This window comes from Ranitomeya variabilis, chromosome 1 (genome assembly GCF_051348905.1).
Source record: "Ranitomeya variabilis isolate aRanVar5 chromosome 1, aRanVar5.hap1, whole genome shotgun sequence".
NCBI lineage: Eukaryota > Metazoa > Chordata > Amphibia > Anura > Dendrobatidae > Ranitomeya > Ranitomeya variabilis.
The window spans coordinates 835,767,147-835,789,504 of NC_135232.1; the positions used below are offsets into that span (position 1 = coordinate 835,767,147).

The following is a 22,358-nucleotide window of genomic DNA, read 5'->3' on the forward strand; positions in this document are numbered from 1 at the left end:
CTGGTTCAAAGACTGAAATTGAGCTGGAAGCAGTGCGAGAGGGAGGATGATGTGTAAGGGGTGTACCAGGACTGACTTGTACCTCACCCCTCTTTCACAATTAATGTTGTTTTTGTATATTGTTGCACAATATGTATATAACTGTATGCTGTGTAATGACAACGTACATATGTTATTGTATAGGGAAAGTGTGGTATGCAGGTTAGCCACTAGAGGGGGGGCATATTAGAATAGTACAGGATAAGACAGAGTTATAGGAACTAGTTGAATTTAGGAGGGGCCAACTGTGGGATAAGATAGTAAGCTTCTTGGTTTTTAATCAGTGGGACCAGGAGCCCAGAGAGTCCAGTAGGGCCTGAGAGCCTGGGCAACACAGTGGGCCCTGTAACGTTTGAAGTTGGGAGCCCAGACATCCAGGGCTTGGGTACTGAAGTAAAACAGCAACAGTGGAATGCGGGGCAGCACCTAAATGAGGCAGCTTACTACATTGGCAGACGCCCTTATGTCTGGTGTGAAACGGACAAGGGAATCCTAAAGATAGTAAAGCTGGACAGAAGGAGTGCTGTGGTACCGGACAAAGCAGAACGACCTGTGAGCATTCTAGAAGAAGTAGGGAAAAGCATAGGAATAGACAAGGATGTGTACTGTGATGTTCCCTGTGAAGTTGCTGTAACTGAACTGGATGTATTGCGAAACAATTCAAGTAAAGTTGTCTGTTGTAAGTTAAAACTGGACTCGGTCTCTCTTTGTGTGATACCAGCAGGAGTGAACCCACAGCAGACCAGAGGGGACCCTGATAGTGCAGAAGAAGTTCCAGAACGTATGCTACAAATGGGACAGTGTATGTATGTGTCGAGTGGCCAGGGTGCGCTCCAGCAGCTATCATTTTGGGCCATAACTACGGCCCTGGCCCCTCTCGCAGATGCATGATACTAGGCTATTTTCATATTACAAGCAATATAAGTTGTTCTTGTGATCCTAACTACAAGTGTCTAGACTATCAATGGCATTCTGGAAGTGCAAGAATAGGGCTCCAAATCATACTGGTCATAGTAACTGATGTAAACTGAGCCCTAAAAATTATCAATTAGATAGAGAAGGAAAAGTTGAAAAAGTGGGAGTGGTGTATCAAAAAGGAGCATGGCCAACAATCTTTAGCCAGAAAATGGCATAGATTTTTAAATATATCCATGACTAAGTGTAGCGTTCATAATAAATGCATATACATATTATACAGACATGTGTGTGTCTTTTCTAATACTAAGAGTATTAATAGTATAATTAGTAATAACTAGAAATTAACTCCCTCATTATGCTTTCCATTGTTTAGCATATACATAGAGTAGATAAAAAAAATGGAGTCTCATGTGGGTCTATGTTCAGTCTGCTCATCCACGCGACCGTCATCTGCTAATAATCTATCTTATTCTCTCCAGATTCTTATCAGCATCCCTTGTGTAGAGCAGCGCTTGCAATCTATCTACTATTGTCATTATCCATTCTCATCTTCATTTCATTAAATCGTTCACTCTTTGAGATGTACAGTTCAGGCAGTGATTAATTAACCTCCTGCTGCCACTCTACATATTGAAGTCTGATCAATAATTAAAATAATTAAAGCAATTTGTGCCACTAAAGCAGCACATTTTATGTAATCCCCGCTTTTACACTTTAGTATTTATTTTCATTGATGTGGGTGGCGTTTGTTAAGCTAAAATGTGGCGTGCTGTCAGAGTGACGGATAACTTTAGGGCAGAATTCAGACTATTCCATATAAGCTTCTTGATCATCTGTCAATAAAGTAAAAAAAATATATATATTAAGAAAAAGTCTATTAAAATGGAATAAAAAAAAGAATAATATAAAGTAGTGTATTATCTTTAACATTCGTTTTGTCATGGTACAAGCCTGACCAACCTGTTTTAAGATTTTTTGGTGTGATGGCATTAAAGGACAACAGTAGGGCAAAATGTATAGTTTTTTTACTTGGTTCTAACCAGTTCATTATGTACTGTAAGGTTCCGATTACCTGGACTGACCGGGGACATGATGCAACCACCGTAAACTTTTACCAGTTAGTGGTTCTTTAAATGCCTGTTTACACAGCCAAACCAAAGTAATCAATGAGTGCTGAGTGATCTATGCTTTGTGCAGAAATTGAATGCCATTGTTCTCAGCAATGATAGTTATGTTTACACAGAAAGATGCTCTGCTGAGAATGATGATTTTTTTTGCGCTGCACAAAAGATCATTTCACCTGATGAACGATCATTTTGCTCGTTTATAGGGTGATCGGTAGCTTGTTTGCATGGCAAGATAAAAGTTGAGTGCACATTTTTAACAACACTTCATGATTACATTGCAATGCAATTGCCTCTTTACTGTAAAATAGTAAAGAGAAAAAAGCAGCGTATCCTTATGACTTTTAGCAAACAAAACAGCAGAAAAGAGAACCACTGTCTCTGTACTATGTCTATACACTGTATACTACAAAGTAATAATCGTGCTATGGAGAAAGACATTCATCTATTGCTGTTGTTTTTTGGAATTGGACAAGCATAACAACAACTAATCATGAAATTTATGAAGTTGCTAATTTTGAGTAGTCGGACCCCCATTATTTTGAGAAGGAGGCTTTGGAGTCCTGTGTTTGATAAATCATGAACAATACAGCTCTATTTTTTGTCCATGTAGCTGACAGAGTTGGCCATGTACAGCTACAGCCCCGCTGTCACTCCCATAGACAATTTTGGATCTGTGGAACACATCCATATTCTTACATTTAAAACTGGGGGCTGTTGAAACCAGTAATAGGGATCGGTGGAGGTCCCAGCAGTAGGACCGAAAGTGACTATAAAAGTGTGTGTATTCATTGTACATATATTTTTCAGCATAGAAAGAAAAAGAAAAGCCAGCTCTCTACACTTGCAATTTTTCAGTTTCTTCGGGAGCACGGAAGCCTGCAAAAGACCAGATCATCCAGAGTTGAAGAAAAGTCCATAAGAGGACAAACAAGTTCAGTTTCATAAGAAAATCCAGCACATTTTGAACATGAAAGCACTTTTTCAAGGCATGTATTTCATATATATGTGATAGATTGATAGATAGATAGATAGATAGATAGATAGATAGATAGATAGATAGATAGATATGGGATAGATAGATAGATAGATAGATAGATAGATAGATAGATAGATAGATAGATATGGGATAGATAGATAGACAGATAGATAGATAGATAGATAGATAGATAGATAGATAGATAGATAGATAGACAAATAGATTAAAAGAGTAATACTCTGGATTGATCCTCATGCACTACTTTTTAACCAGTGATCACCCTGAAAAGTCATTCCATTGAAAGTGGCCTTACATACGAATATTGCTGGTGACCAAAATTAATTTTTTCAACTTATTTAAACTTTTTTTCAATTCTACCTATTGTGTAGAGATGTGTAGAAAAGTTGAATTCTTATAGTTTGAATACCATATACACATTAGGGGATTACCCTTTTGACAACATTTAATATATTAATATAGGGCAAGGTGAATCTTCACATAATAAACCTGAATTGAGAAGAAATATGCCATCATTTCATTACATAATTCATAATAGTCGAGCTTCGTAAAATACATAAAAATACGCTAAAATATTCCATTGTTTCCTCTGTTGCCTGCTGCACAACTTCATTTATGAATAATCAGAGTTATGGATCCTAATAATGCAGTTAATGTAAAACGGTGCCACTGCAATGTAGTATAAGCTATTATGCAAATGTTAATAAATGGTTTGGGTGGCAGGTTTTGCACTTAGGAAATTAAAAAAAACCCCTGATCATTGATTAAATCCATCCACATTAGAATAAAGCTTTAATAATAGAACCCCAAAGATCGGTAAGCACTTCTGAATTAAATAGCCATTAAATATTCTCTAAGAAAGCGAAAGCAATATCCAATTTGTAATCATCTGTCTAATATGAACATATTTGGCTCTTTTAGCAAATGAGATCCAATTCACTGACTTTTGCATATGCTTCACCGTAATGCTCCATATTGATTGTCCTATGCACGTGAGCATGTAAATACTTTTTAAGAGGGAACGCATGAGAGGCCTTTCAATATACATATCATTTACATTTGCATGTAAATGCTATTCAGTTCGGTTGTATTCAGAGCACACACCACTTGTGACTACCTAATTTCTCCAAGCTTCAGGAAGCAAAATACAATGGGAAGAGAGGAAATGTTTTCTGTTAATCCATAATATATCTCTAAGCTGATGAAACAAGATACAATTGAAATCTTATTTCAAGCTCTTTTTATACCAGTTAAGGGCAACTTCACATTAGGATGGATCTATGCTTTGGGTGTGTGCTGGAAAAATCTCTTAGAAGATATTTTAATTCTGTCATGACACTTTGCATAAGTTCCTGAAAATCGCCTGAAGGGTTAATAAACTATGTGACGGCAAATTTTAATATGTCGAGGGGTGCTGTTTTTAAAATGGTATAACTTTTGGGGGTCTTCCAGTATGTAGGACCCCTAAAGTCACTTCAAACCTAAATAGGTCCCTAAAAAAAATAATTTTGTACATTTCCATGAAAAAATGAAAAATTACTGCTGCATTTTTAAACCTCCTAAAACTTCCTAGAATGCTAACAAAATAAAATAACATTTTACAAATGGTGCTGATGTAAAGCAGACATGTAAGAAATATTATTTATTAATGTTTTGCTATGGTATGACTATCTGGATTAAAGGGATAATCATTCAAAGTTTGAAAATTGCTATTTTTTTTACATTTTTGCCAGATTTCTGATTTTTTTAATAAATAAACACAAAACATATCAACCTAAATTTACCATTATCATAAAGTACAATGTGTCACGAAAAAACTATCTCAAAATCACTGGAATTTGTCAAAGTGTTCCAGAGTTATGATCACATAAAGTGACAGTGGTCAGATTTTTTCAATTTGGCTGTCACTAAGGGGTTAAACATTTCAACCTAAAGAACAAGCGTTTGGTTTGTTCATCTGGTCACACTGCCTGATTAAAATGACTATTCCCTGGTAATCGTGCTGTGAAAATGGAACTTTATAACTAAAACTAAAGCTAATAACAAGAAATGGAAAGTACGAACAAAAATAGATCAAATAAAGCTGATGATTTTTACATCTGCAGAGTATGCCCAAAGTAAATTACAAATGGAGTCTCATATGATGATGATGATGCAAACACATAAAGAGAATACAGTTTACACAATTATACAATTACATGTTTTGTTTTATATAGTATGTGTGTGTATAGGTGTGGGTGTGGAGATGTCTGTGTATATGAAGTGGCGTAGGTCTATAAAGTGTGTATGTATGTATGTGTGCGTGTGTATGTCGTGGCAAGGATCTATAAAATGTGTGTTATAATGTGTGTATGTGAGCTCATGTGAGTGCCTGTGCATGTATGCGTGTGTATTTAGTGTAAAAGATTTATATGACATGTGTGCATGTGCATGTGTGCGTAGTGGCATAAATTTATAAAGTGTGTATGTGTAGTGTAATAGATTTATAAAGTGTTTGTGCAGTGTGCGTGTGTATACAGTGGCATAAATTTATATAGTATGTGTGTGTTTGTGTGTGCACACGTGTGTGCATGTGCGGATCTAAGTGTCTTTAGTGCAATAGTTTTATAAAGAGTGTGTATTATGTTGTGTGTGTGTGCTGATGTGCATGTGTTTATAAAGTGTGTTATATTGTGTGTATATGTGTGTGCACATACAGGTATATGTATATATTTAGTTCTATAGACTTATAAAGTGTGTGAGTATTATATAGTGTGCGCGTGTGCAGGTGTATGTGTGTATTTAGTGGCAAAGATACATAAAAAATAAGCACACACTCACAATTGGCTATCATGTAACAAAACTATATCTGAACGACCCTCCATTTACCCTCTTTCCTAACTAAATGTGCACTTCATTAATGTAAATTGGGGGGTTTAATGCTCTTGTTGAAATTCTGAAGAAAGTGCTGTGGCCTTGCGAAATACTTAAGCATCATTGCAAATTAGATTAGGGACCAAGAAAGCCAGTAAAATTAGAATGATAATGGTTGATATGGCTTCCTGACAGGCATGACTATTCAGGGATCAATGGAATGAAAACAGCTACTAGAGCCTAAAGTGAAAGGCAGCCTGCAGATGTGGCTTTTGCTATTGCTTTCAATTAGTTTCATTTGGTAAGTGGGGAGGTGGGGGAAATGGAAGATTCTGCAGCAAATGTGTCAGTTTCTTTTCCATACACGAAACGGTGAAATTTACTTTTGTTTCTGATGAAAGGAAGCAAAGAATTATAATTCTGAAAAGTAGATTTTCTTTCCTAATGAAATGTCTTCTCTAGGGATAACAAGTACAACCTTTGTGTACATTTTCTGTGACCCTGTACATGGCAAGTCATACATCTCAATATTATTAATCATTGGGCAAATCTAAATATTGTACTATTAAAATAGCGGAAGAAAAAGATTCAAGCAAAAAGGGGTTAAAAGTTCAACTAAGATGTTTTCTCTCAAACCTAAATATAGATAGAAAACGAAAAAGGAAAATGGACCTAGATTACAGACATAAGCAAAACTGAAAAGAACAAAAGAAAAAATGTGTTTGTCACAAATTATGGTGCTTTATCTTTTTTACATGATTTTTCAATAGACTTCAGAAAATTAGATTTTTTCTTCAATTTTTAAACATTGCTTTATTACAGATAAGATACAATATTATTATAATAACTAACATAAGTGGGATTCTAACACTAATGTTAGTTATTATTATTTGTATTATTATTTATACATTCAAACTTTCAGATATTTACATAAATCTATTTTGAGTATCTCCAGGATTTTTTTTTTTATTTCAAATTTCATAGAATAAAATGTACATTAATGAGACTCTTCATTATTAAGAACTTTAGAATGCTATATTTATAAAGTTATATTAAATACTAACTCCAATACTGGAAATTATACAATCAGACAGATTGAAATGTAAACGATTGGATCATCAAACTCATTTACAATTTGTCAACAAAAGGTCATATAGGGATTTGTATTACATCAGATGGCAGAGCATAAGAAGCATAAGATGTAAAAAATAAAAAAATATATGCTCACCTCACTGCTCATCTCTCCGGCTCCTCTGATCCCCAACGTCCGGTCCTTGACAAATTATGAGTCTCAGAAGGGGTCTGCAAAAGTGCAAGTAATGTCATGGCATCAAGATGCCACAACGTGCACCATGATCTTGAAAAATGTCCTGGGTCTCATAACAGCCGGAAGTCCCGGCTCAGTGTGAGAAGCACAGGGATTTCAGCACTTACAACAAGAATTAGAAGATGCAACGAGGACCGTATGGGTGACAGTGAGGAGCAGTGGATGAGGTGAGTGGTAAGGTGAATATAAGGATTTGTTTTTACTATTTTTTAACCTTCTGATGGACTATTATGATTCAGTAAAATGGTGGTCAGCAGCCGCCATTTTGTTGAATCCACGAGTAGGTGAATTATAAAAATTTTGCATTTGGATTTTTGTAAAATTTGAGAAGAATTAAATTCTGCTCACATTTTTTTGCTTATCTTTACATGTGACCCAAATAAACACATGAAATGGAACCATGAGCAAATTTTGAAAGCTGAATATGATAAATGTTAGATGCAATGAAACAATAACATTGGCATGTGATATTATTCCTTGAAAAATACAAGCAGTTAATTCTGCCATTTTTCATTACAATTAGCTCACTGCCATGCGAAGAATGATAGCTCATTATATCTCAGATTAGCAATTAGTATGGCATTAACACAATCATTAACATGTAATTAGGATTAAGGTTAATCATACATGTAAAAACTACATTTAGCCATTTAGAGCAGTGTTTCCAGCTAAGTATTAAAGTAAGAATACAATCATATACCATAGCTGATACAGCTTCTAATAGTCCAGAACTGTTGATAATTTATCAGAAGATTGGTTAGAAATAGCAAATTATGAGATAGATGAGACTGTAGTATATTTTAGGTTATTATTTTATTGTGGATTTCCTTCCATGAGGTACTCTATACACAAAAATGGCATTTAGGATTATAAAAAAGGCTGCAACTTTATTTGCATTCGCTGGACTGGTAATGGAGTTTCTAGTAGGCATTTTATTCTAATCAAGGACAAAGCACTCTTTGCAAATTACTTCAGATTTTAGTGGAATGATTTTTTTGTTATTTTCCATTCTAAATTACTGACACCAGTATAACCCCATTATAAGTTAATGGGGTTTGTTGGACATTGGTGGTATTTGTCATACAATGAACCTAACAGACATTAACACAGCCTAATGTTTCTCACACAACCCTAGATATTTTGTATGAGAACATAGCACAGGAGATAAAATGCTGCAATGCCGTGTGGCTTCCAGGCCTGAACAAAACCCTGTAGAACTGATCTGAAGGAGAAAAGTTACAGGAGGGACAGAATTAGACAGTGCTCCAGGTCAGTTGATAGTGACAAAGACAGCCTTCGATATAAAAGGCCAGCTCGCCAAAACAGAAAGAGATTTGGCACTAAGAGAAGCAGCAGGTGCTCCCACTGCAGCTCCAGTGGCCAAGTCAGTAAGCCGCCGTTGCATGTACCAGCAAATCTCAGATGATGACGATGATTGTCAAGCCGCAAAGATCAGAGCTACGCCAGTTAAGTTCCAGACTTCACCTGTCGATGGTCACGCACTGAAGTCCCGAATGACGCTGGTCAAGATTCCCAACCAAGACAATGCCGGTCAACAGTCAAAGACCAGCCCACATTGATACAGACCAAGGAGACACTGGTCAGCAGTCAAGTTCCAAAAAGGACCTGAGGACAGACAGCAAGAGATTTGAGCCTGGGCCAGTAATTGGGAAGCATGTGTGAGATGGTCTGTCACTTTCAGCATGACTTATAGTACCGGGCATGGCCTAGGGGAAGGCTGACAGCTAAGCAATGCCTGGCTGATGCTAAACCGGCCCAGAGAGCACTGATAGACTTGCTTAAGAAAATGTGTGGTTAGTGAGACAGAACAGCTGCCTTTGTCAGGACTCAGAAAGCTGTGGACATTCCTAAGGACTGTTCCCACCATATACGATGTTTGCCACCCTTCCAACTAGAACTAGGTTGGACTGTAGACCCTGAGCTAATCCTGAGATTCTTTATTGTATACTAACCAACATATCTCAATCTATATAATTGTTTTACCAATAATTCTGTGAATATTGTTCCTGTGTGATTTGCCTTTAACAATAAACTTTTCCCCATATAATCCTAATAAGTGAATAAAGTAAATTATTGTTCCCACCTAGTGTCTCGGTTGTTGCATTTAGTCCACCTGCTTACACGTTTATTGGGGAAAGGGGAGGAATCTGTTGCCAGACATTTCTTCAAGGAGGGTAAAATAATCATACTGCCCCATCCTTCTCTCAACAACTTTATTTGTCTGGAGGCCCCCATAAATATCAGTATGTTGGCCTGTGCTATCAAAATTGTCTGCTTTGGCCAACTTCATTCTAATGTATATATCAGCCTAAAATCAATCCATACAGGTAAATTGCCAATTTTGACCATTTTGGCAGATCATTTTCCACTTTGTGTAAGCCCACAGTGTGTTTTTTTTTGTTATTTTTTATACTTTCACCTGAATTTTTAAGTTTAGTGTGGCATGATTGACCAATTTATGCCTAGTTCAGACTACATTTGTGTCCCTATGTTGGGGTTTTTCCTCTGAATCAATGAAAATGAGATGCAGAAGTACCACAGACTTAACTATTGGCTTAAATTAAGCAAAGTCCAAAACATGATATTTTGGACACCGTTTGCTCACTAGTGTCTGTCTTTTTAGACAGAGTTAGGGCTCATGCATTCAGTGATTTTCTCGTGTTTTGTTTTAACAGAATTTCATCAGATTTTCATCAGACTGTCATTAGCATTTCATCAAAGTTTAGTCAGAATTACAGGTTTTCCTTGAAGGGAAAAAAATGTTTGTCCACCTACTGCTATCGGTCAGTGAAAAAGGTTCAGCATTCAGATGGCTTTTTTTCCGAGACTCATAGACTTTCATTGCTGAATTTGATCTGACACTCGGATCAACATCGGACTGCTTGACCAGCAAATATTCAAGGATATGTGAACAGCGCCATAGACTATCATAGATACAAGTTCTATCCGAGAAAAATATGGATAGTACTCATATGTGAAAAACTGACTTGTGAAAAATCCCTTAGCATAAGGTTATGTTCACAAGCAGTATTTTTGCAGTGCTTTTAATGCAAATTAAATCTTTTTTTCACAGTTGCAGCAAAAGCTATGAGATTTCAGAAATCTCTTGCACCCTATTAATCCTTATCATTTAATCATTTATCATTGATAATGATAAATGTAAGGTTATACACATGGGAAGAAGGAATCAATATCACCATTACACACTGAACGGGAAACCACTAGGTAAATGTGACATGGAGACTTGGAGATCATAGTTAATGATAAACTTACCTGGAGCAGCCAGTGCCAAGCAACGGCTGCCAAGGCAAACAGGATCATGGGGTGCAATAAAAGAGGTCTGGATACACATGATGAGAACATTATACTGCCTCTGTACAAATCCCTGGCTAGACCGCACATGGAGTACTGTGTACAGTTTTGGGCACTGGTGCTCAGGAAGGATATAATGGAACTAGAGCGAGTACAAAGGAGGGCAACAAAATTAATAAAGGGGATAGGGGAACTACAATACCCAGAGAGATTAGCAAAATCAGGATTATTTAGTCTAGAAAAAAGATGACTGGGGGGCGATCTAATAACCATGTATATGTATATAAGGGGACAATACAAATATCTCTCCGAGGATATGTTTATACCAAGGACACAAGGGGGCATTCTCTGCATCTGGAGGAGAGAAGGTTTTTCCACCAACATAGAGGAGCATTTTTTACTGTTAGGGCAGTGAGAATCTGTAATTTCTTGTCTAAGGAGGTGGTGATAGTGAACTCAGTCGAGGGATTCAAGAGAGGCCTGGATGTCTTCCTGGAGCATAACAATATTGTATCTTACAGTTATTAGGTTCTTTAGCAGGACGTAGATCTAGGGATTTATTCTGACGGAATATAGGCTGAACTGGATGGACAAATGCCTTTTTTTGGCCTTGCTAACTATGTTACTATTGTTTTTTCCTGTTTGAATTTGTTAACTGCACTGTTTTATAAATCTGCAGCATGTGCATTCTTTCAAAGTTTTTGCAGCATTTTTGAAAGCCAAGAGAAAGTGAAAAAACGCTGCCAAAATGCACGATGCTGTTTTTGAAGCGGTTTTGATAAATAATATAATAATATCTTCAATCAACATTTACTCTAGACAAAGCATACATGTAATCAGGAAAAAAATGCTGTGAAATGGTGAAAAACGCAACGCAGTGTCACGGGGAGACTAGGTGAGCGAGAGCTAATAACCCGGGCCCCTGCAATTTCCCTCAGACTAGGGAAATCCTGACTGACCCTCTACCTGGAGTTTACACTGATGGTGTGCATGTCCAGGCCTCGAACCTCACCCTGTCTCCTGTTTCAACCCTAGGCTGAAACGTCCGCCCACCACCCAGTGAAGAGGTAATACACCAATACCCACAGTTAGCACAGACAAGGATAAAGGAAAATATACACCACGCCGCAGTCACTCAGGAATACACTATAAATGTGCAGGGTAAAATAAATACAAATGTAGGAAGGAGTAAATAAGACAAAGGAAAATACACCACCAGCAACGAATCTCCAACAACCAGCTCTCCACTCCAGACCGAGATAACAACGCACAAGACAGAAGCTATAATCGGCGACGCCCAATGATCAGGAGAACTATTTAAAGGCAATGGGCATGGCCCAGCTTCCAATCTGAGGATCAGGTAAATTAACCCTGGAACAGCTAGATAAAATCTAGCTGACGCCAATGAGCAAATAGTGGTCAAAGCGGAATTACCGCTGTCTGTCGAACGACCTGGTCTGAACAGCGTCCGACATGACAGTACCCCGCCTTCTACGAGGGACCCCAGGGCCCTCACGGCTTATAGGACCCGGCTTGTCTGGATGGCGACGATGAAAAAACCTGACCAGCCGATCCGCATGAATATCCGAGGCTGGTACCCAGGACCTCTCCTCAGGCCCATAACCACGCCAGTGTACCAAGTACTGTAAAGTGCGACGCACTACACGAGAGTCAACCACCTTGGAGACTTCAAACTCCAAATTACCATCCACCAAGACTGGAGGTGGCATAGGCGCCACGTCCACAGAACCCACCACCTTCTTTAGAAGAGACCTGCGGAACACGTTGTGTATCTTATACACCGTAGGGAGCTCCAATCGGTACGCTACTGGGTTAATGACGGCGGTGACCTTAAATGGACCAATAAACCGTGGACCCAATTTAAGGGATGGTATTTTGAGTCTTATGTTTTTTGTGGATAACCACACCCAGTCATCCACACTCAGGTCCGGACCTGGCACACGCCTACTGTCAGCCACACGTTTGTACCTAGCACCCACATTCAACAGGCGCTGTTTAACTCTCCTCCAGACTGATGACAATTGTGCTCCTAACTGATCCTCCTCCGGAACGCCGGAAGAGCCCCTCCGACTCAAGGTACAAAATTGAGGATGTGGCCCGTAAACACAAAAAAACGGAGACTCCCCAGACGACTCCTGGCGGTGATTATTGATGGCAAACTCAGCCAAAGGAAGAAAGGTAGACCACTCCTCCTGGATATCAGAGACAAAGCAGCGTAGGTAATGTTCCAAATTTTGGTTCATACGCTCAGTCTGACCATTTGACTGAGGATGGAACGCCGAAGAATGAGACAACTTGATCCCCAGCCGTGAGCAAAATGCTTTCCAAAATTTTGCCACAAACTGAGACCCCCTATCAGACATGATGTCAGGTGGAACCCCATGAAGTCTGACCACCTCCTGCACAAATACCTGAGACAGAGTCTTAGCGTTAGGCAACGAAGGCAAAGACACAAAGTGCGACATTTTAGAAAACCGATCAACAATCACCAAGATGACCATGTTCCCAGCTGATGAGGGCAAATCAGTGATGAAATCCATGGAAATTTCCATCCATGGCTTACTAGGTACTTCAAGAGGAAGTAGTGTGCCAACAGGACGGGAGCGGGGTGTCTTAGCCCTAGTGCACGTGGTACAAGCTGACACGTATGAGACCACGTCCTGTTGGATCTTGGGCCACCAAAACCGACGTGACACCAACTCCAAGGTACCTCTAACCCCTGGGTGGCCAGCCAGGACAGCATCATGATGCTCCGCCAAAACCTTTAAGCGGAAATGAAGCGGTATAAAAGATTTGTTGATGGGAAGCTCAGATGGTACCTCCTCCTGAGCCTCGGCAATCTCAGCCTCAACCTCGGTAGTGAGAGCCGAAACCACAACACCCTTTTGGAGGATGGGTACTGGATCTTCCCGAGGTTCACCCCCTGGAAAACACCTGGACAGAGCATCCGCATTAGTCTTTTTAGACCCCGGTCTGTAAATGACAAAAAAATTGAACCGCGTGAAAAACAATGCCCAGCGAGCCTGCCTGGGGGACAGACGCTTGGCTGACTCCAAATACAGCAGATTCTTATGATCAGTAATAACAGTAACCTGATGTACTGACCCCTTCAAGAAGTGTCGCCATTCCTCAAAGGCCAACTTGATTGCCAACAACTCCCTGTTGCCGATATCGTAGTTATGTTCGGCGGACGACAGTTTCTTGGAGAAATAGGCGCACGGACGCAAATCACTCAAAGATGAGCCTTGAGATAGTACCGCCCCCACACCTACCACAGACGCATCGACTTCCACAACAAAGGGTTTTGATACATCTGGCTGCACAAGAATGGGGGCTGAAACAAAACTGTTCTTAAGAAACTCAAATGCGCGCACAGCAGCCTCAGGCCAAACGGAGAAATTGGTACCCTTTTTAGTCATGTCAGTTAGCGGTTTAGCAATGATGGAAAAATCCTTGATAAATTTCCTATAGTAGTTAGAAAACCCAAGGAACCGCTGAAGTGCTTTCAGGTTATCAGGATGTTCCCAATGCAGCACCGCTTGCACCTTAGCGGCGTCCATTTTAAAACCAGAAGCAGACACAATATAACCCAAGAAAGGCAACTCTTGAACCGAAAATACACTTTTCTCAAGTTTAGCATACAGCTTATTCTCTCTGAGAAGCTGTAACACCTGCCTGACATGATTTAAATGAGCATCACGGTCGCAAGAATCTATGAGGATGTCATCTAGGTACACAATAACAAATTTCCCCAAAGCATGCGAGAACACATCATTGATGAAATGTTGGAACACTGCAGGTGCGTTAGTCAACCCAAAAGGCATCACCAAATTTTCAAAATGACCCTCAGGGGTATTAAAAGCCGTCTTCCACTCATCACCTTGACAGACTCTTATGAGGTTGTACGCCCCCCTGAGGTCAAGCTTGGTAAACCACTTAGCACCCGCCACCTGGTTGAACAAATCTGGTATCAGTGGCATCGGGTATGGATCACAAACCGTAATCTGGTTCAACTCCCTGAAATCCAAACACGGGCATAATCCGCCATCTTTCTTCTTCACGAAGAAGAACCCTGCTGCCACCGGCGAGGATGAAGGCCTGATGTGCCCTTTGCTCAAGCTTTCAGCAATATAATCTTTTAACGCTTGTCTCTCCGGACCGGAGATGTTAAACATCCTTGCTTTAGGCAACTTGGCCCCTGGTTTAAACCTGATAGAACAGTCATAGGGACGATGTGGCGGCAACTCTGAACAACCCTTTTCAGAGAACACATCCACAAAATCCAGAAGTGACTCCGGAACGCTTGAAGTCACCGCAGCCACACATGTGACCAGGCAATTCTCCTGGCAGAACTCGCTCCACTGAATTATGTCCTGAGTTTTCCAGTCAATTACCGGGTTGTGCATGGACAACCAAGGAAAACCCAAAACCACCTGAGCAGGAAAATTCCTGAGCACCTTACATGTAACCCGCTCGGAATGTAGAACCCCAATGTGGAGTTTCACCTCAGCCACAAATTCAGTAATCTCCCCCTGAGAGAGAGGAGCAGCATTGATGGTGACCACGCGGATAGGATGAGACAGTTTTTCAATCCTAAAACCTGCTGTGCGCGCAAACTCCTCATCAATGAGATTTGTGGCTGAACCACTATCCACAAAAACAGTAATTGGCAGCTCACTGCCAGCGATAAAAACCTTAGCAGGGAGCATGCATTGAGAAACCACCATGGAGGATATACATAAGCTCAGATTGGTCTCCTCCACACCCTCTGAGCTTAGAAGTTTTCCGCCATTGCGTCTTTCTTAGACAGCAGAGGACAGATGTTAATAAAATGATCAGATTTACCACAGTAAAAACAGGCTCCCTGCTTCCTGAGCTCAGGGGCTTGACGCTTCACATGTGACACCCCTGCGATTTTCATAGGCTCCGTGGGCTCACCTGCAGCAACCTCACGTGAACCTAAACCCTCTCCCATAGGCGGTGTCTCATGCTCCCGCTGACGCAAACGGCGATCAATGCGGACAACCAGACTCATAGTGGAATCTAGAGAAGCAGGAGTCTCGTACATCAGAAGGGCTTTTTTAACCCTTCCAGAAACCCCATGAATAAACTGACTCCGCAATGCTGGATCATTCCATTGTGTATCGATCACCCAGCTACGAAATTCAGAACAGTAATCCTCTGCAACTCGCTCTCCCTGGCAAATAGTGCGTATCTTAGATTCTGCTAGAGCCATTCTGTCAGGTTCATCGTAGATTTCTCCAAGAGAGGAAAAAAAACTCTCCACAGAGTCAAATGCAGCATAATCAGATGGCAAATAAAACGCCCATGCTTGGGGATCCTCGCTTAACAATGACAACACCAGGCCCACACGCTGAGCCTCATTACCCGAGGAGATCGGGCGCATACGGAAATATAGTTTGCAAGCTTCACGAAAAGAAACAAATTTACTGCGTTCCCCAGCAAATTTTTCAGGCAAAGGGAATTTAGGCTAAGCAACTCTTCCTGTCGCTCCAGCTTGCACATTAGATACTGCTAGTCCCTGTTGCTGAACTGCCCCCCTCAACTCAGTGACCGGTAGGGACAGCGCCTCCAACTGGCGAGTTATGGAAGTCATGGGATCCATGACAACAGAAAAAAAAAGAACCCCCTTTTTTTTTTTTTCTTTTTTGTTGTTGGGCCGATTATAATGTCACGGGGAGACTAGGTGAGCGAGAGCTAATAACCCGGGCCCCTGCAATTTCCCTCAGACTAGGGAAATCCTGACTGACCCTCTACCTGGAGTTTACACTGATGGTGTGCATGTCCAGGCCTCGAACCTCACCCTGTCTCCTGTTTCAACCCTAGGCTGAAACTTCCGCCCACCACCCAGTGAAGAGGTAATACACCAATACCCACAGTTAGCACAGACAAGGATAAAGGAAAATATACACCACGCCGCAGTCACTCAGGAATGCACTATAAATGTGCAGGGCAAAATAAATACAAATATAGGAAGGAGTAAATAAGACTAAGGAAACTACACCACCAGCAATGAATCTCCAACAACCAGCTCTCCACTCCAGACCGAGATAACAACGCACAAGACAGAAGCTATAATCGGCGACGCCCAATGATCAGGAGAACTATTTAAAGGCAATGGGCATGGCCCAGCTTCCAATCCGAGGATCAGGTAAATTAACCCCGAAACAGCTAGATAAAATCTAGCCGACGCCAATGAGCAAATAGTGGTCAAAAGCGGAATTACCGCTGTCTGGCTAACGACCTGGTCTGAACAGCGTCTGACATAACACACAGCATTTTTACTGCCAAGAGAGCAAATTTTGGCTGCAGAAAAAAATGCAGTAAAAACACTGCGTATGAACATAGCCTTTAAGACTATGCTATTGTTTTCTTATGTTTAGTTTTCCTAATTAATGTCAATGTTTTTGTCATAGGTACAAGTGAATCTCCTTTGGTGGGAATCAGGCAGAAGCTTCACAACTGAATCACGAGTAAGGGCCCAGATGGGGTCTGAATCCCGTCTTGGCCTGTTCAGTCTGGCATGATCTTACAAACGACTGTTCATTAACATTTGATTGATCATAGTCTTGAGCATATGGTCACCAGACTAAGGTTTCCAAATCATTAAAAAATTATATTATCTTAATATCTGCATTAAAAGAATTGTCAGATGGGATTAGTTAATGAATGTTATTGTTTGTAATTCACAGGGGGCTTGAGCTAAATGGGATTTCCCTGTGCATCCTTAAGGCCCCGTCTCACATAGCGATTTACCAACGATCACGACCAGCGATATGACCTGGCCGTGATCGTTGGTAAGTCGCTGTGTGGTCGCTGGGGAGCTGTCACACAGACAGCTCTCTCCAGCGATCAACGATCAGGGGAACGACTTCGGCATCGTTGAAACTGTCTTCAACGATGCCGAAGTCCCCCTGCAGCACCCGGTAACCAGGGTAAACATCGGGTTACTAAGCGCAGGGCCACGCTTAGTAACCCGATGTTTACCCTGGTTACCAAAAAAAACAAACAGTACATACTCGCCTTTCGGTGTCCAGGTCCCTTGCCGTCTGCTTCCTGCTCTGACTGAGATCCGGCCGTACAGTGAGAGCGCAGCGGTGATGTCACTGCTGTGCTCTCACTTCTCACTGTACGGCCGGCAGTCAGTGAGAGCAGGAAGCAGACGGCAAGGGACCTGACGGACATCAGAAGGCGAGTATGTACTGTTTGTTTTTTTTTACATTTACGCTGGTAACCAGGGTAAACATCGGGTTACTAAGCGCGGCCCTGCGCTTAGTAACCCGATGTTTACCCTGGTTACCAGTGAAGACATCGCTGGATCGGTGTCACACACACCGATTCAGCGATGTCAGCGGGGCCTCAACGACCAAAAAAAGGTCCAGGCCATTCCGACACGACCAGCGATCTCGCAGCAGGGGCCTGATCGCTGGTACGTGTCACACATAGCGAGATCGCTATGGAGGTCGCTGTTGCGTCACAAAACTAGTGACTCAGCAGCGATCTCGCTAGCGATCTCGCTATGTGAGACGGGGGCTTTAAGTTTATCTTGTTACTGCACCTTTTATCTCCGCACCTAATTGTTTCCTATTTGGGAATGGACAGTTAGGTGTATCCAAACAGCCTTTACCCCTCTCTATGGGGTCTCACTTTCACTTGTCCAGCTTTAAAAGCAGCTTAGACTGTCAGTGGAACATTAACATTTGGGCACTAATGCTAGATTAACCTTTATTCATAAAGTGCAAATCATTGGAAGTTGAACAGATTGGTTGGCAGCAATTGGCTTTCATGTGCAGTTTAGAGTCTTTGATTTCACTTTCCTTTCTTCCTCTAATCCAACATCTCTAACTTGAATACATTTGCAGTCTATGTAAACATGCCGCTTCAAGCCTTCTCTTTGAAGCAATGTTGGGAGGTGACATTCTAAAAGGTTTGCGTTTAGAATTAAACAAATGAAGAATGGATAAAACACTTGTGTTGGATGAGCTCGGCACAGACCTTTAACTGATCCTCAGTTCTCCAGACTATTTATTGCAGAAAGCTCTACAGGACGCAAAATGTATAGAGATAATATGTTTCTCGTCATAATAGTTAGGAGTAGGGAAACTTCTGAAAAGGCTTATGTCACTGTGGTATGTTTCCATTCAAGGGTGAAGTACTTAGTTGTTTGATTTTTTTTTTTTGCGATTCGCAAATCAAATCCCAAAATGTCTGAACTTGCGTGACACCACTAATTTCAAGAAATTAAATTTCAATATGATCCTCAGCATATAGATCCGATCATCTCTACAAAATATGTTTATTTAAGAGTTTTTTCCAATAAAAGACATTTATCACTTATCCCCACATTAGGTTATAAATGTCTCACCACTTTAGGTTCTCACTGCTTGGATCTTAATGATCCCAAGAACTTGGGTCTCAATCACTTGCATCTACCACTGCCATTTCGGGAGTAAATAGAGCAACATTGTTCTACCTTTATAAACCATTTTGTGTCACAAAGGTGTGACATTCTGCTAAAAAGAGAACATGTCATATTCATTGAGAACTCTCAAACATAGGCGCACTCAACTGTGAGGGGAGATTGGTCAAGTCTGGAACCGACTATTATAATCACTTTGCCAAACTTTTTTTTTACAATTTGTATGCATAGCTGAGTGTTGAGGTTCTGGGAAAACAGTAGTTTAAAAATTGCACTAAAGGGGCACATTGACATAATTTAACTCACTGGATACAGTGGCATATTGATTTTTATTATAGGGCATTGTGTCATATTTATTTTCTTTAAAAAGCATGGTGTAAAATACATTTTATTAAAGGGAACTGTAGTAGCTTTATTTATAATAAAGGGGCACATTTATATTAAGGGGCTGCAGTGGCTAAAATTGTATTTAGGGAGGGCACAGTAACTATATTCTTATTCAGGTGGCAAAGTGGCTAGTTTTATACTCAAGTGCCACAATTTTTAATTAAATATATAATAATTTGGTACAATGGCCAGTCAATTATGGAAGAGGCACAATATGAAATAACAAATATAGACAAAATGAATGGCACTCACCAGGCTAATTTTTCAGACATTATTGCAGCATCTCCTGTGGGAGAATGGGAACAGGGGTGCGTGGATGACACATTGAGGGGCATATTTTTAATCACAGGCGCTGTATAGACTATTTTTATTCAGAAGGACAAATACGTAAAATATATTTATTTTCAGAGTCAGTATTTGGATCTGTTGCAAACGCAAGGAGGCAAAAATATCTAGGCAGCAAACTGTGCAGTGACAAATTGTAACTTGAAGAAGTCCTCATGAATGCCAAGAGCTGATGAAGAAGAAAATTAATAAAATGACTGAAATCATAAAAAACATCACTTGTAATGTAAATGAATGCAATGAATGCAAATGTTGATAAAAATCCTGCATGTGAAGCAACTCCTAGCATACATATCCTTAGGGTTATTCTGGGAGGAGAAGTTTCATGCGGTGCTAACATTACAGCCATAGTCTCTGAAAACCTGTGTTGGGGCAACACTCCGACTTGTGTTATACCTTCCACTGCTCTGAACTTCTACCTACACCTTTCCATACAGTGCCCTTCCTAGGTAAATATAACACCCTCTATTAGTATGTGTTGCATTGTCCTTTATACAGTATTCTTCCTTAACCCCTTCTCCTCTGGGCCATTTTCCGTTTTGTCCTCCACTTCCAACAGCCATATCTTTTTTATTTTTCTGTAAATATAGCCACATGAGGGGTTGTTTTTTGCAGAGCAAGTTGTACTTTTGAATGACACCATTGATTTTACCATATAGTTTCTTAGAAAACATGAACAAAATTCCAAATACTGTGAAATTGCATAAAAAATGAAATTAACACAATTGTTTTTCTGTTTTGTATTTTACCATGTTCACTATATGGTAAAACTGACCTGGCAATATGATTTCCCAGATCAGTGTGATTACGCAGACTCCAAACATGTTGTTTTTTTATATCAGAAATTTGTATGAAAGCAAATATTTGCTTGTGCTGCCATTTTCCACGACTCGCAGCGTTTTCATTTTTGTGGATATGGGGCTCTGTGAGGGCTTATTTTTTATGCTGAAACATGTGTTTTTCCTGATACCATTTTGGGGTAGATAATACAAAAATTTTGCCATTTTGATTTTTTTTTTCATTACGTTGTTTACCGATCTGTATTTTTTTATTATTATTGTTTTATTTTCAATTGGGCAAAAGAGGGATGATTGACCTTGTGCTTTTTTATTTGTTTCATATTTTTTAAGCCTTTTTTTTACTTTTTACTGTATTTAATAGTCCTCTTAGAGACCTTGAAGCTGCGATCATCCGATCACTTGTGATACACATTGCTATGTATGGCAGAAATCATGATCTATGAATGCAATGGGCTGGCATTCACAGAAGGGTCGCAATGACAGGCACAGGGTTCATTAGCAGAGCCCCAGCTGTCATCACAATCTACAGTATTCACACCTGTAATCACATCACGGGCACGCTAATGGGAGCGTGAAATGACACATACAACTATCAGCCTGTATTAAATGCCGTTTTTAGAGATTGACAGCAGGATTTAACAGATTAACAGCCACTGGCGGAGCACTGCTCCACTCATGGCTATTAAAGTTCCTCTGTGGGTTGAATTCGTCTGGTGGGTGTGGAGTGTGGTCTACACTCATTTTTTAGATTGTGATTAGAGATGAGCAGAGGATCCAGTTGAAGTTACATTTCTTAAATTTCATGGTTTCACTTAATTTTGAAAATTTTGGGATTTGGGGTCCATACCTAAGATCATCAGTTCCCGTTTGTATGGCAGAGTTGTTTTCCATACACAGAGTCACTGGATAAGTCTATTCTGTATTGTGTAAGCTCTTATGGTCAGCTGGGTCTTTTCTTTCTCCCTCGCCTATAAAGTGTAAACTCTTATGGTCAGCGGGGTACCATCTTTCCTGTAAAGTGTAAGCTTTGTGAGGCAGTGACAGGTGTTATATGAGAAGGTCACTATCTGTCCCCCTGGATGTGCATAGGTTTGCCCAAGGCAGATGTAAGAAAACCCTGCATTGGCTTTTATTTTTGGAGCGAACTACAGGATGGTAGTGGGGCAGTTTGCTCCCTCTAAGCCGGATCTTACAAGTGGCCCATGGCAACAAATTCCAGTTAAAAACCCTGCAGTAAGAGTTTGGGTGTGTCAGTCTTGGTTTGCAAACTTGCAGAGCAGGTGGCTCTGTAAAACTCAGCTTGTGTGAGGTAACACTGAGCCAAGCAGAGCCAAAAGGCCTGGCACCCCTCAGCGTGACACGGTGGTGCAATCGTACATGGCAACTAGGTCTGTTTTGATGCCCAGGTGCAATCCGGAGGATTCCATGTGCTGTTTTTTTTGTGAGTTTTTTGGACATTAAAAGACATTTCCTTTGAACTTTCCTGTAGTCCCTACCTATCTGTCACACTGCACCAACCCCGCTGCACTACAGCTTTTATGATCAGAGGGGTCCTCTTTCTCTCTCTTGCTTGTGAATTCTAAGCTCTTATAGTCAGCCGGGTCCTGTCTACTTTAGAGTGTCAGCTTCTGAATTACCTTTCTGCTGCTGGAAACAAAGTCATTCAATGCTAATGCTCTATTTTTTTTAAAAAGATTTTGGTACAAACTTGAAACGAGTAATAAAGCTACTATTGAATTTTACTGCAGCATCGAATTACTACTTTCCAGGAGCA

At 40.4% G+C, this 22,358-nt stretch overlaps 1 long non-coding RNA gene across 1 annotated transcript in view; it reads left to right on the top strand.

The window, feature by feature from the left end:
• Nucleotides 1–20,179: 20,179 nt before the first annotated feature.
• The window catches only part of LOC143771480 (uncharacterized), a 254,353-nt gene continuing 252,174 nt past the window's right edge, over nucleotides 20,180–22,358 (top strand). The window contains exon 1 of the long non-coding RNA XR_013215095.1: nucleotides 20,180–20,233. This is a non-coding gene — a long non-coding RNA (uncharacterized LOC143771480). The remainder of the gene's footprint in view (nucleotides 20,234–22,358) is intronic.